Here is a 12498-nt window from a genome sequence, read left to right as displayed (position 1 = left end):
CCGATCGGGTCGTTTTTTAAAAAACAAAATTTAGGTTCGGGTTGGGTTTTTTAAAGGTGATGTTCAAGTCAGGTTAGATTCGAATTTAGGGTGAAAATACTCGACCCAACTCAAAAAAATAATTTTACCTTATATATTTAGGAATAATTATAATAATAACCCTCTATATATTATTTTTTAAATTAAATCACTGTTTTTTATTAAATAAAAATAATATTTTTATTATTTCAGGTCGGGTCGGATCAATTCAAATTTTATCTCAAAAAATCAGGTCGAATTTGAGTCGATGGAGTGTATATATTTTTCAGATCGGGTGAATAATATAAAATTTTTAGGTCAAATCAGATTGGTCAAAACCCGACTCAAGCCCATTCTTATCTTTTCCCCTAAACAACCTCCAAAGTCTCCAAACCTTCACCGAGCAACCTCCTCCACGACAATCTCTTTTTCACCATGAGCTTTTAAGCACGATTCCATGTTGGCACCGACCTCTACCCATCAACCCTCAAATCCATAATCATAACTTCAAAATCACAACCATAGCCCCAAAACACCAACCGTAAATCCTGAAGTTAATCCCCATTGGCATTTATGATGATGACAATGAGTTGGAATGACGGTATCATAGAAAAAATGAGAAAAAATCAGAAAAATAAGGAAAACGGGCCGTCAACAAAAGAAACGAAATGAAATATGGAGAAAATGAATGCACTTTACATTCTGGTTCCCAATGGTGGTGGCTCCGGTACTCGGATGATGAATCCCAATGGTGAGGAGATTTGCACGGATGAGGAGACCAACATATCTCCATTTGAGCTCCATCCGACGGTGGATAACGAAGATCGGGAGAAGAGAAGCCGAAACGTCTACGACTAAATGTGTGGAGTTTGGGGCTTTTCCGACGATGCTACCAGCATTTCTGACTATTTTCGAAAGGCTGATGGGGTGTGGTGGTCACCGGCGTGGCTAACCCTCTTTGGAAGGCTGTTGGATATGCCAGTGAGCTTTAGTCATGCGGTTGGGTAGTTTTCTAACCGGGGGATTTAATTTTTAATTATTTTCTTTTTTACCAGTCTTTAACATTTAAAAAGTATTTATTCAAATCACATTATAATACCATTAAATAATTAATGATGGAGCGAGTAAAATTATTTAATCTTTAAAATTTAGTGAATAAAATAAAATAAATTAAAAGTATATTGATGAAAATAAGAGAGAGTAAAATTAAGTGGGGATATATTTTACCCTCCAAATAAACTACTGACCAAATAAGCTGATTGAAAAGGAATTTGATAGAAAATTATAATTTAAAAATTAATTAACCCATAGACAAAACCTTCCCGCAGAATTTTCCTTGAAAGCTCGTTTTTAACCCCACATTCGGAGAAATTTGTCAGCCTTCGCGCGACAAGTTGCAAGGAAACCTGGGGTGATCGAAAGCGGAATCGAAAATGGTATAAGGTGAAGCTAAATCTGTAAACAGGACTACAATTTGTACAAACTGAAGTTTTTTTTGTAAAGGATGGGGAAAGTTCGGCTGATCGTATACAATTTTGTTATCTCCTTCATGTGGGCATGGTCTGGTGTTGTGATCAAGAAGTTGGTGACACAAGTTTTGGGGATGGGTGATTTCGTGAAGGAAGCTGTGTCCGTCGTCAACATGTTCCTCTTCGCATTCTTGGGCAAGGTTACCAATGGCGGCTCTTACAATCTTTTGTTCGTTTTCGCTTCTGCTGTTTCTGGGGTTTTCGTCCATTTTCTTTTCTCTGTTGGGGCCAGAATTCCTGCTCAGGTTACCTCTTTTTCTCCCCTTTTTAAACGAGTTACAACAAATATATATTTGCCGTGTGATTAGTAATTTGAGAGATATTGGTTTGGTATGATGTAAAACAATCGTTTTCCGGGTAAATTTAATTGATGGGAGCTTCATTCCCATTGATATGTTAAATGACATTAGCTTCCTTTGAAAATTGCTTGTCCTCAAACATGAAAATCCGATTCCTCCCTGTAATGTGTAGACAGGGATGCCCATCTAGAATTTTATAAGTTCGTTCCCCTTAAAATTTTAGAAATTTGCCCTCCATGACATAAAATTAGGTGTCCGTCCCTATGAGTAGTGATTGGTTCATCGTGTTTAAATTTCTCAAATATATTGGTATATTATAGGTCTCTACAACATGAATCTGTGTTGATATTCGGTTGATCACTATTTAATTAGATTTTTTTTTGATGTTCCCATTTGTTGATGCTTTTGTCTTTTTACATTTTGATGTCCTGGATAGAGAAAACCAGCAAATAAATAAATAACATGTATGAACAAAACAGTCTTAATAGCTTCGTTTCATATGACTCTAAGGCATGATACTTTCTTGTTAGGATCCCCTGTGTAACACCCCAATTTAGGGGCTAAATTTAAGAAAATATAAATTGGTGGATTTAATTTGGTATTTTGAAAGAAATAAGGGATTAAATTGTAAAATTCTAAAGTTGGCAGACCGTTTTATGAAGTGCAGGAAGTTCAGTGGCTAAACTCTTGGTTTAACCATTTTTAAATATGAGATGTTATAAACCTCAATCCCCCGTATGTTTTCTGGAAATTTTTCCAGTTTTCCCTCTCCCTCAACCCAACTTTAAACTCCGATCTACTCGCCGTCCGACCTCCAAACAATGAGCCGAAACCACCATCGTGTTCGTTGTCAACCGAGGAACAAAACCCCTCAAACCTTTCGTCGTGAATCATCGCCGTTCGTCGTGAATTTCATTCGGAAGTATCGTCGGTAATAACTCGGTTTTAGTTGGTATTTCATCGATTCACGACGATCGGGTCATCTGTTTACGACACCTCCCGCACCATCGTGTTCCTTGTGCCGTTCCGAGTCCATCGGTGTTCTCCTTTTTCTCCGGCGGCGGCGGCGCGTTGGGAGGTGAACCGGTCAAACTTCTCGATTTGTTGAAATCGAGCTCTCTGCCGTTCAAAATTGTGAACCGAGCTTTGTAAGTATCTCGAAATCGCTCAAAATAATTTTTAGAAATTTTTCCGGGATTTTATCACTGTTCACGCGCCCCCACGCGCCGCCACTGCGCGTGGGGAAGGGAAAAGTGACCGGTTTGACCGGTTTTGGAACTGTTTTGACCGGTTTGACCGGTCACAACCCGACCCGACCCGTTGACCCAACCCGACCCGTTTACCCGACTCGTTGACCCGACCCGACCCGTTGACCGTTGACCAGAGTTGACCACTGTTGACCAAAACTTTGACCGGCTTTGACCGGGCATTAAACGACCTTTGACTTCAACCGAGTATACCTATCCTGACATTTTTCGACGTTCCAAATCCGATTCCGCTGTCCGTTTTTCAAAATTCGAACCCGAAGGCCTCGAAATTGTCAGTCAAACCCGTTGACTCTGATTTTGACCGAAAATTCCAAATTTCCGAAAAGTCATATTTTATGCTTTCGACGTCCTGAATCCGAATCCGAAGTCCGTTTCACCAAATTCGAACTCGGTAAGCCATCTTCCACTAATTTATGACCCGATTCGATCCGTTTATCATAATTAAGCTCCGTTTCTGATATAATTTATGTTGATATGTATCTGAGGAATTATTGGAAGTTGAATTGAAGATCAAAGGCGTTCGAATGGAATTTTTATGGTCGATCAGTATTGCACGGAAATCGAGGTAATACTTTACTACCTCTTTATGCTTTATAGGACATGTTGGTATTGGTAAATGCATGAATGGAAATGTTTGGTCTCATATGTGTAATTAATGAAGTTCTACACTCGATCTGAATACGGTAAAAAGGTTCAGTAATTGATTATGGTTCAGATGACTTTTATAAGAAATTAAGGGATTGCTAGAATTAAATTACAAGTTGTGCTTAGTGGTAAAGAAATCAACCTGGATCTGTAAATTATAATTTATTTCATCAAAGGTTAAATGTTAAAGGCATTTGGATGTGAATTTATGAAAATACTCCGATAGGGTAAAATTACGAAAATACCCTTGCGTTATAAAAAGACAAGATTGGAATATGGAAGTTAGATAAGAGGATTTTACAGACATATTGATCTGATAAAAATATTGATGTGCATAAGAAATGATAGTTATACGTAGACATTATGGATAATCGGTTTTTAACCCCAAGAGGGTTTATGCAAGATACTAGAAGTGTGTTAAGGGAATTATTTCAAGATAAGAGATTGTTCAAGAAAGCAATTAATCATAAGATCTCTAAATTATATTATTTTCGTTAAGAGCTAATATCGAACTTATCTGGTTAAGAAATTACGGAAATGCCCTTAAGAGATAGAATAGTCTGAGATGACTCTGACTGAGAAAATACTTAGAGGATTCGTACTTAACTCGATTAAGTACGGATTTAATTGTTAAGATCCCGACTTAGTGCAGGAAAATTTCTGATATTCCGTTTGTAAAGTCTGAGAAGACACTTGACCTGAAAATATTCGAATAATGATTAAATACTTGAAGAGTAATTTATCGGGGGTATTCTGCTGTCAGAATTGTTCGAAAGGACTGAAGTAAATGATAAGATTGAATTAAATAATAAGATCGGATGGAAGGAAAAGATTGAAATACCGTAGATCTATAAAATGACCAAAATACCCCTGTAATGGAAATAACCCAAGATTATCACCAAGCTCAGGAATGATTGGATATCCTCGAGCTCTGAAATGAATGGAATAAAACTAAATACCAAATTACCAAAATACCCTCATGACCTATACCAAGTAAATGCCTTGGATTAATTAAGGAATCCAAATAAACATAGGTATTGGCATACCTTTAAAAGTAATGGAAAACAACTTAAGTGAGTAGATCAACCCTAAATCTATGTCATACCTAAATAGCATAGATATTACTGGAATGCGTGTTCGTCTTCTTAAGTTTGGCTCGATGATAATTTTGGAAGTATTCAACTCAACTCAACTCTAGATCGCATTCAGTACTATGAATTGGACGTTTGTTAGTCAAATCAACCATGAAGACCAAATCGAATGGAATGGAAGTACAACATGTATCTAAAATTCAGTAACGTCTAAATTACTCTGAAAAACCCCGAAGTAACTGGAATGAATTTGACTGCTAAATAAGCTAAGTAACCTCAATGATCGAGGATTAAGTAAGTGAATTGGATAAGTCTGGAAATTTTGATGAGTTTATAAGATGTACTGTCCTTATGGAACATGAACTACAAATCAAGCACGTCAGTATTTCATGATATCGTGGAAGCTTGGAAATGAAATAAAGATCATTGGAAGATCTATTCAGCGATGATTCTGAAGGTGATCTATGAACAAGAATTTGTGGTATTAAAAAGTAAATACCCTGGAAGGGAAATGAATTGACCAGTGGATATAAATTGTTAAGGTTCTGAATCTTCGTTATCAAGTTGTTCGATTATCCGATCAATTGACATGGATACAAAGGATTCTGAATACCCTTCTGATTATGTACAACTTCTGAAAACTGTCCGAATAAGATATGATCCTGATAATTCACATTCTGAATAACTGATGATTCTGTCAGTTAATGAACTCTTCCAATAGTGATTCTAAATTTCAATATTCTATCGTTAAACTAAAGATTTGTGTTTCTCTGCCCGATAAGATTATCCTGTATCTCTAAATAATATTTGGAAACTCTAGTGTGTTCCTTACTTATATGAATATTTTATCTGATTTCTGATTTGAATTATGTTTTGACATCTGATCTGAAATCTGTTCTGATTCCTAACCTGGATTCTGTTATGATATCTGATCTGAATTATGTTTTGATTTCTGATATCTCCGTTTACCGACGGAGAAATGTTTTATCTGGGGGTTTATTGTTGGAGGAAGATTATCTGCAGACTCCTCGGCTTTGTGCTCAGGGTCTAAATGGCATGTGCGGTTGGGTGTATGGTTCTGGGGAACCTACACATTTATGATGTGAACGGATGGGGGTATATATATATATATATGTTTTAAAAGATCTGTATCTTTTTACTGAATTTTTCGGGAACACACTAGAAAACCTGTTCTGATCTCCTGAACCTAGACATCCGAAATATTTCCATCTGAAATGAATACTATTTGTTACTACATGCGATATCAATGGACCTCAGCTCAACATAAAGATCTGTAAATATCTGAACCAATAAGGAAAATATGTTTATCTGTATCTGCACGTTTTTCAGCATCATCTGGTAGTTCTGTATTACTGAGCTTTTCGAAGCTCACTCTATTACTCACCTTTTCAGGTTAAAAGAATTGTACCAGTGCATCTATCGACTTCAGTAAGGGAGTTCTTCCGGTGTTGTTGCAGAGTATGGTACGTGTGATTAGGGGGCATGTAATTGTATTTTGATTTATATACGAGTCTGGAAATATGTTTTATTTTTAAATAGTGACAAATGATTTTATAAGTTTACATCTTCGGATAAAAAGATTTAAATTTTCCGCTATTTTTACAATGGGTCGCTCCGGTGGCCCTAATGTGACTTCCCGGATCGGATTTGGTTACCCGCATTGGTCTGGGGGGTTACATTTAGTGGTATCAGAGCTATGGTTTGAGTCAAAATTTTTCAAGATAGACCGGCCGGTCAAATGTCAAAATATGTCTGATCAGTACATGCCCCTAGACTGCAATCGTACCTCTCTGAGCCGGAACTCCAGGGTTGAGTCCCTATCTGTATTGAGTAAACCAAAGCTTCTATCTGCTAAGGCTATACTTGTACAAAAAGGAATACCAGTAACATCTGTCTAAACGCTGTAAAGTATCTCATGAGCCATGTGAGAGTTATTCATCTGAGAATTTCTGACTCGACTCCGAAAAATGAAATTGAGATATGTTGCTGCTCTACGAGCCTATTCACGTATCCAATGCTGAATTGATTTCACAAGAATAAAGTTGTTCTGATTATTTACTTGGACTGAGGGAGAATTCTGAAGAGATTGATTACTCGAGAAAATTTTAAATTCTTTTATTGAAATAAGGAAAATTTATGATAAGAATGTATGCTCAGTTGGTTAAGGATAAGTGGAGGAATCGTACTTTTATAAAAGCTATTGATAGATTTGAAAGAACTGATGGCAGTTTCATTTATGCAATTATGTGATATGAATGAATTTCGAGGACGAAATTTTTTTAAGGAGGGGAGAATTGTAACACCCCAATTTAGGGGCTAAATTTAAGAAAATATAAATTGGTGGATTTAATTTGGTATTTTGAAAGAAATAAGGGATTAAATTGTAAAATTCTAAAGTTGGCAGACCGTTTTATGAAGTGCATGAAGTTCAGTGGCTAAACTCTTGGTTTAACCATTTTTAAATATGAGATGTTATAAACCTCAATCCCCCGTATGTTTTCTGGAAATTTTTCCAGTTTTCCCTCTCCCTCAACCCAACTTTGAACTCCGATCTACTCGCCGTCCGACCTCCAAACAATGAGCCGAAACCACCATCGTGTTCGTTGTCAACCGAGGAACAAAACCCCTCAAACCTTTCGTCGTGAATCATCGCCGTTCGTCGTGAATTTCATTCGGAAGTATCGTCGGTAATAACTCGGTTTTAGTTGGTATTTCATCGATTCACGACGATCGGGTCATCTGTTTACGACACCTCCCGCACCATCGTGTTCCTTGTGCCGTTCCGAGTCCATCGGTGTTCAGATGACTTTTATAAGAAATTAAGGGATTGCTAGAATTAAATTACAAGTTGTGCTTAGTGGTAAAGAAATCAACATGGATCTGTAAATTATAATTTATTTCATCAAAGGTTAAATGTTAAAGGCATTTGGATGTGAATTTATGAAAATACTCCGATAGGGTAAAATTACGAAAATACCCTTGCGTTATAAAAAGACAAGATTGGAATATGGAAGTTAGATAAGAGGATTTTACAGACATATTGATCTGATAAAAATATTGATGTGCATAAGAAATGATAGTTATACGTAGACATTATGGATAATCGGTTTTTAACCCCAAGAGGGTTTATGCAAGATACTAGAAGTGTGTTAAGGGAATTATTTCAAGATAAGAGATTGTTCAAGAAAGCAATTAATCATAAGATCTCTAAATTATATTATTTTCGTTAAGAGCTAATATCGAACTTATCTGGTTAAGAAATTACGGAAATGCCCTTAAGAGATAGAATAGTCTGAGATGACTCTGACTGAGAAAATACTTAGAGGATTCGTACTTAACTCGATTAAGTACGGATTTAATTGTTAAGATCCCGACTTAGTGCAGGAAAATTTCTGATATTCCGTTTGTAAAGTCTGAGAAGACACTTGACCTGAAAATATTCGAATAATGATTAATACTTGAAGAGTAATTTATCGGGGGTATTCTGCTGTCAGAATTGTTCGAAAGGACTGAAGTAAATGATAAGATTGAATTAAATAATAAGATCGGATGGAAGGAAAAGATTGAAATACCGTAGATCTATAAAATGACCAAAATACCCCTGTAATGGAAATAACCCAAGATTATCACCAAGCTCAGGAATGATTGGATATCCTCGAGCTCTGAAATGAATGGAATAAAACTAAATACCAAAATTACCAAAATACCCTCATGACCTATACCAAGTAAATGCCTTGGATTAATTAAGGAATCCAAATAACATAGGTATTGGCATACCTTTAAAAGTAATGGAAAACAACTTAAGTGAGTAGATCAACCCTAAATCTATGTCAATACCTAAATAGCATAGATATTACTGGAATGCGTGTTCGTCTTCTTAAGTTTGGCTCGATGATAATTTTGGAAGTATTCAACTCAACTCAACTCTAGATCGCATTCAGTACTATGAATTGGACGTTTGTTAGTCAAATCAACCATGAAGACCAAATCGAATGGAATGGAAGTACAACATGTATCTAAAATTCAGTAACGTCTAAATTACTCTGAAAAACCCCGAAGTAACTGGAATGAATTTGACTGCTAAATAAGCTAAGTAACCTCAATGATCGAGGATTAAGTAAGTGATTGGATAAGTCTGGAAATTTTGATGAGTTTATAAGATGTACTGTCCTTATGGAACATGAACTACAATCAAGCACGTCAGTATTTCATGATATCGTGGAAGCTTGGAAATGAAATAAAGATCATTGGAAGATCTATTCAGCGATGATTCTGAAGGTGATCTATGAACAAGAATTTGTGGTATTAAAAAGTAAATACCCTGGAAGGGAAATGAATTGACCAGTGGATATAAATTGTTAAGGTTCTGAATCTTCGTTATCAAGTTGTTCGATTATCCGATCAATTGACATGGATACAAAGGATTCTGAATACCCTTCTGATTATGTACAACTTCTGAAAACTGTCCGAATAAGATATGATCCTGATAATTCACATTCTGAATAACTGATGATTCTGTCAGTTAATGAACTCTTCCAATAGTGATTCTAAATTCAATATTCTATCGTTAAACTAAAGATTTGTGTTTCTCTGCCCGATAAGATTATCCTGTATCTCTAATAATATTTGGAAACTCTAGTGTGTTCCTTACTTATATGAATATTTTATCTGATTTCTGATTTGAATTATGTTTTGACATCTGATCTGAAATCTGTTCTGATTCCTAACCTGGATTCTGTTATGATATCTGATCTGAATTATGTTTTGATTTCTGATATCTCCGTTTACCGACGGAGAAATGTTTTATCTGGGGGTTTATTGTTGGAGGAAGATTATCTGCAGACTCCTCGGCTTTGTGCTCAGGGTCTAAATGGCATGTGCGGTTGGGTGTATGGTTCTGGGGAACCTACACATTTATGATGTGAACGGATGGGGTATATATATATATATGTGTTTTAAAAGATCTGTATCTTTTTACTGAATTTTTCGGGAACACACTAGAAAACCTGTTCTGATCTCCTGAACCTAGACATCCGAAATATTTCCATCTGAAATGAATAGTATTTGTTACTACATGCGATATCAATGGACCTCAGCTCAACATAAAGATCTGTAAATATCTGAACCAATAAGGAAAATATGTTTATCTGTATCTGCACGTTTTTCAGCATCATCTGGTAGTTCTGTATTACTGAGCTTTTCGAAGCTCACTCTATTACTCACCTTTTCAGGTTAAAAGAATTGTACCAGTGCATCTATCGACTTCAGTAAGGGAGTTCTTCCGGTGTTGTTGCAGAGTATGGTACGTGTGATTAGGGGGCATGTAATTGTATTTTGATTTATATACGAGTCTGGAAATATGTTTTATTTTTAAATAGTGACAAATGATTTTATAAGTTTACATCTTCGGATAAAAAGATTTAAATTTTCCGCTATTTTTACAATGGGTCGCTCCGGTGGCCCTAATGTGACTTCCCGGATCGGATTTGGTTACCCGCATTGGTCTGGGGGGTTACACCCTGCCATTATAATACCCATCTCGTCTCATGTCTGCATCGAGTAATTTCTTTCTTCGAACTTGGGACTATAATGTTGTTTGTTCATACTGAACTTACGTGGGTTTGAATTTACTGGTTAAACTCCACAAACAAAGTGTCTGGTTTATTACATGTTATGGTATTTGTTGCTGATAGTTATTCTTCGAGATCTGTTGTCTCGTTATTTCTCGAAGATATTGTGTTGTCCCATCAAATTCTTCCTACTGATGTCAAGATGGAGTGGTAGATGGATGGATGAAATAATCTGTTCTCAAAGAATGTTGTTTTGCTTTATGAACAGAAGAAACTTCATCTTATTGGGTATTTGATTTAATTATGACAGGTTTTTTTATTTGTTTTTACTTGTTTATCTTATATTCCATCCTTCTTTGTTTTAGAGATTTGATTGTTCTTCAATATCAATTGCTCTTAATTTCTCTTTAGCCAAGAAGGTAAACATGCATAATGGTGATGGAAGATGAGGAAACTTATTGTGATTTCTTCCTCAGCGTTTGGCTTTACTTGGTACATTATTCTGTTAGACAAGTTTTTGACGTCTCACGTAACACGGTATATGCAGGCTCTAAAGTGAAGATGAAGATGATTATCTGTCAAGAAAAATCAAAAGAAAAAATGAAAATTGTTGATATTGGTTAGAAATTGGTTCATCTCTTATGGCATTTCCTTTTTTTTTTCTTAGTTTGATCATTGATGATCATTGTTCTCACGCCGTGATCTAAACATTTTCGAATGACTGTTTTATATTTTTCCAATGCTATTTTGTATCTCAAATTTGTATCTTCCCAAGTCCAGAAAACAGTACAAGTTGATTGTATGATGGATCAAAACAGCTTTAAGTTGTTGCAGATTGATGTATTGTTATATATATTTTATGTTATTTTTCCTTCAGGTAATTGGATCCATTGCTGGGGTTTGGCTCATTATTCAGATCTTTCCCGAAATAGGATACGGGCCACGTTTGAATGTCGATATCCATTGAGGTGCACTGATTGAAGGACTTTTGGCGTTTGCAATTGTCAGCATCTCACTTGTGCTTGCTACACAGATCTCTGGAAGTTTCTACACGAAGACATGGATCTCTAGTATCTCCAAGTTAGCTCTTCATATTCTGGGTTCCGATCTCACCGGCAGATGCATGAACCCATCATCTGTAAGCACCCAAAGACGTACTCTAATCAGTTTCTTTTAGTCCCGATCGATGTTTTTGATAGCAGAACATAATGGTTCAAACACTCAATTTAAAACATGCAGGTCATGGGATGGGCTTACGCTCCTGGAGATCATATCTCGAAGGAGCATATACTCGAATACTGGCTTGCTTCGATAGAGGCGACTTTGTTGGCTGTCTGGACTTTCCGGTTGGTAGTTAAGCCAATGAAAAAACAAAATGTAAAAGCTAAATCTGTGCGAGTACCTCTGTTGTTTTGCTTTTCCATTTTTTTAATACTGAATTAACTCATATGTAACTTCAGTAGAAGTTAAAGTGCATGTAAATTTGAAGGAACAATGATAGTATCTAACTTTGAGGGTTTGTCATTGATAGTATCTAACAAAATATATAAAAGAGTGTAGATGATATTGTTAGTTTAAAGTTTAAAAAATTATAAAAAAGAGTATAAAAGAGCGTAAGCCCATTGTTCCTTAAACTTTAAATATTTTGGAACAATGATAGTATCTAAAAAATAAATTTTTTAGCTTTTAGGGTTTAAGTCTAGTTTATGGTTGATAATTAATATACTTATGTTATAGGATTGAAGTTCCATCAATGTTTCAAAAACTAACTTTGATTACATTAATTTATTTTAATATTATAATATTATAAAAATATTAAAATTAAATTATAAATAATAATTTCATAAAATTTATAGAATCGTAATTATTTTATTTTGTTTTTAATTAAAAAAATCTTTATATACATACATACATACATACTAAAATATAAATATTATACAATTGTATAATATCTATGCATATAAAATATCTATTATATTAAAATTTGTCTTATCTTTAATATTTCATAATCATAATTAAATCATACTTCTTAAAATAAACATATGAGGTTGACTTAT

General features: G+C 35.3%; 1 pseudogene; it reads left to right on the top strand.

Moving 5' to 3' along the window:
• The first annotated feature begins 1322 nt into the window (after nt 1-1322).
• Nucleotides 1323-11884, top strand: LOC120116930 (annotated as a pseudogene).
• The last annotated feature ends 614 nt before the right edge of the window (nt 11885-12498 follow it).

The sequence above is a fragment of the Hibiscus syriacus genome, unplaced genomic scaffold, assembly GCF_006381635.1.
Source record: "Hibiscus syriacus cultivar Baekdansim isolate YM2019G1 unplaced genomic scaffold, ASM638163v2 tig00110307_pilon, whole genome shotgun sequence".
NCBI lineage: Eukaryota > Viridiplantae > Streptophyta > Magnoliopsida > Malvales > Malvaceae > Hibiscus > Hibiscus syriacus.
Note: the sequence above shows the minus strand (reverse complement) of the source record. Positions and strands in the feature narration are given on the sequence as shown.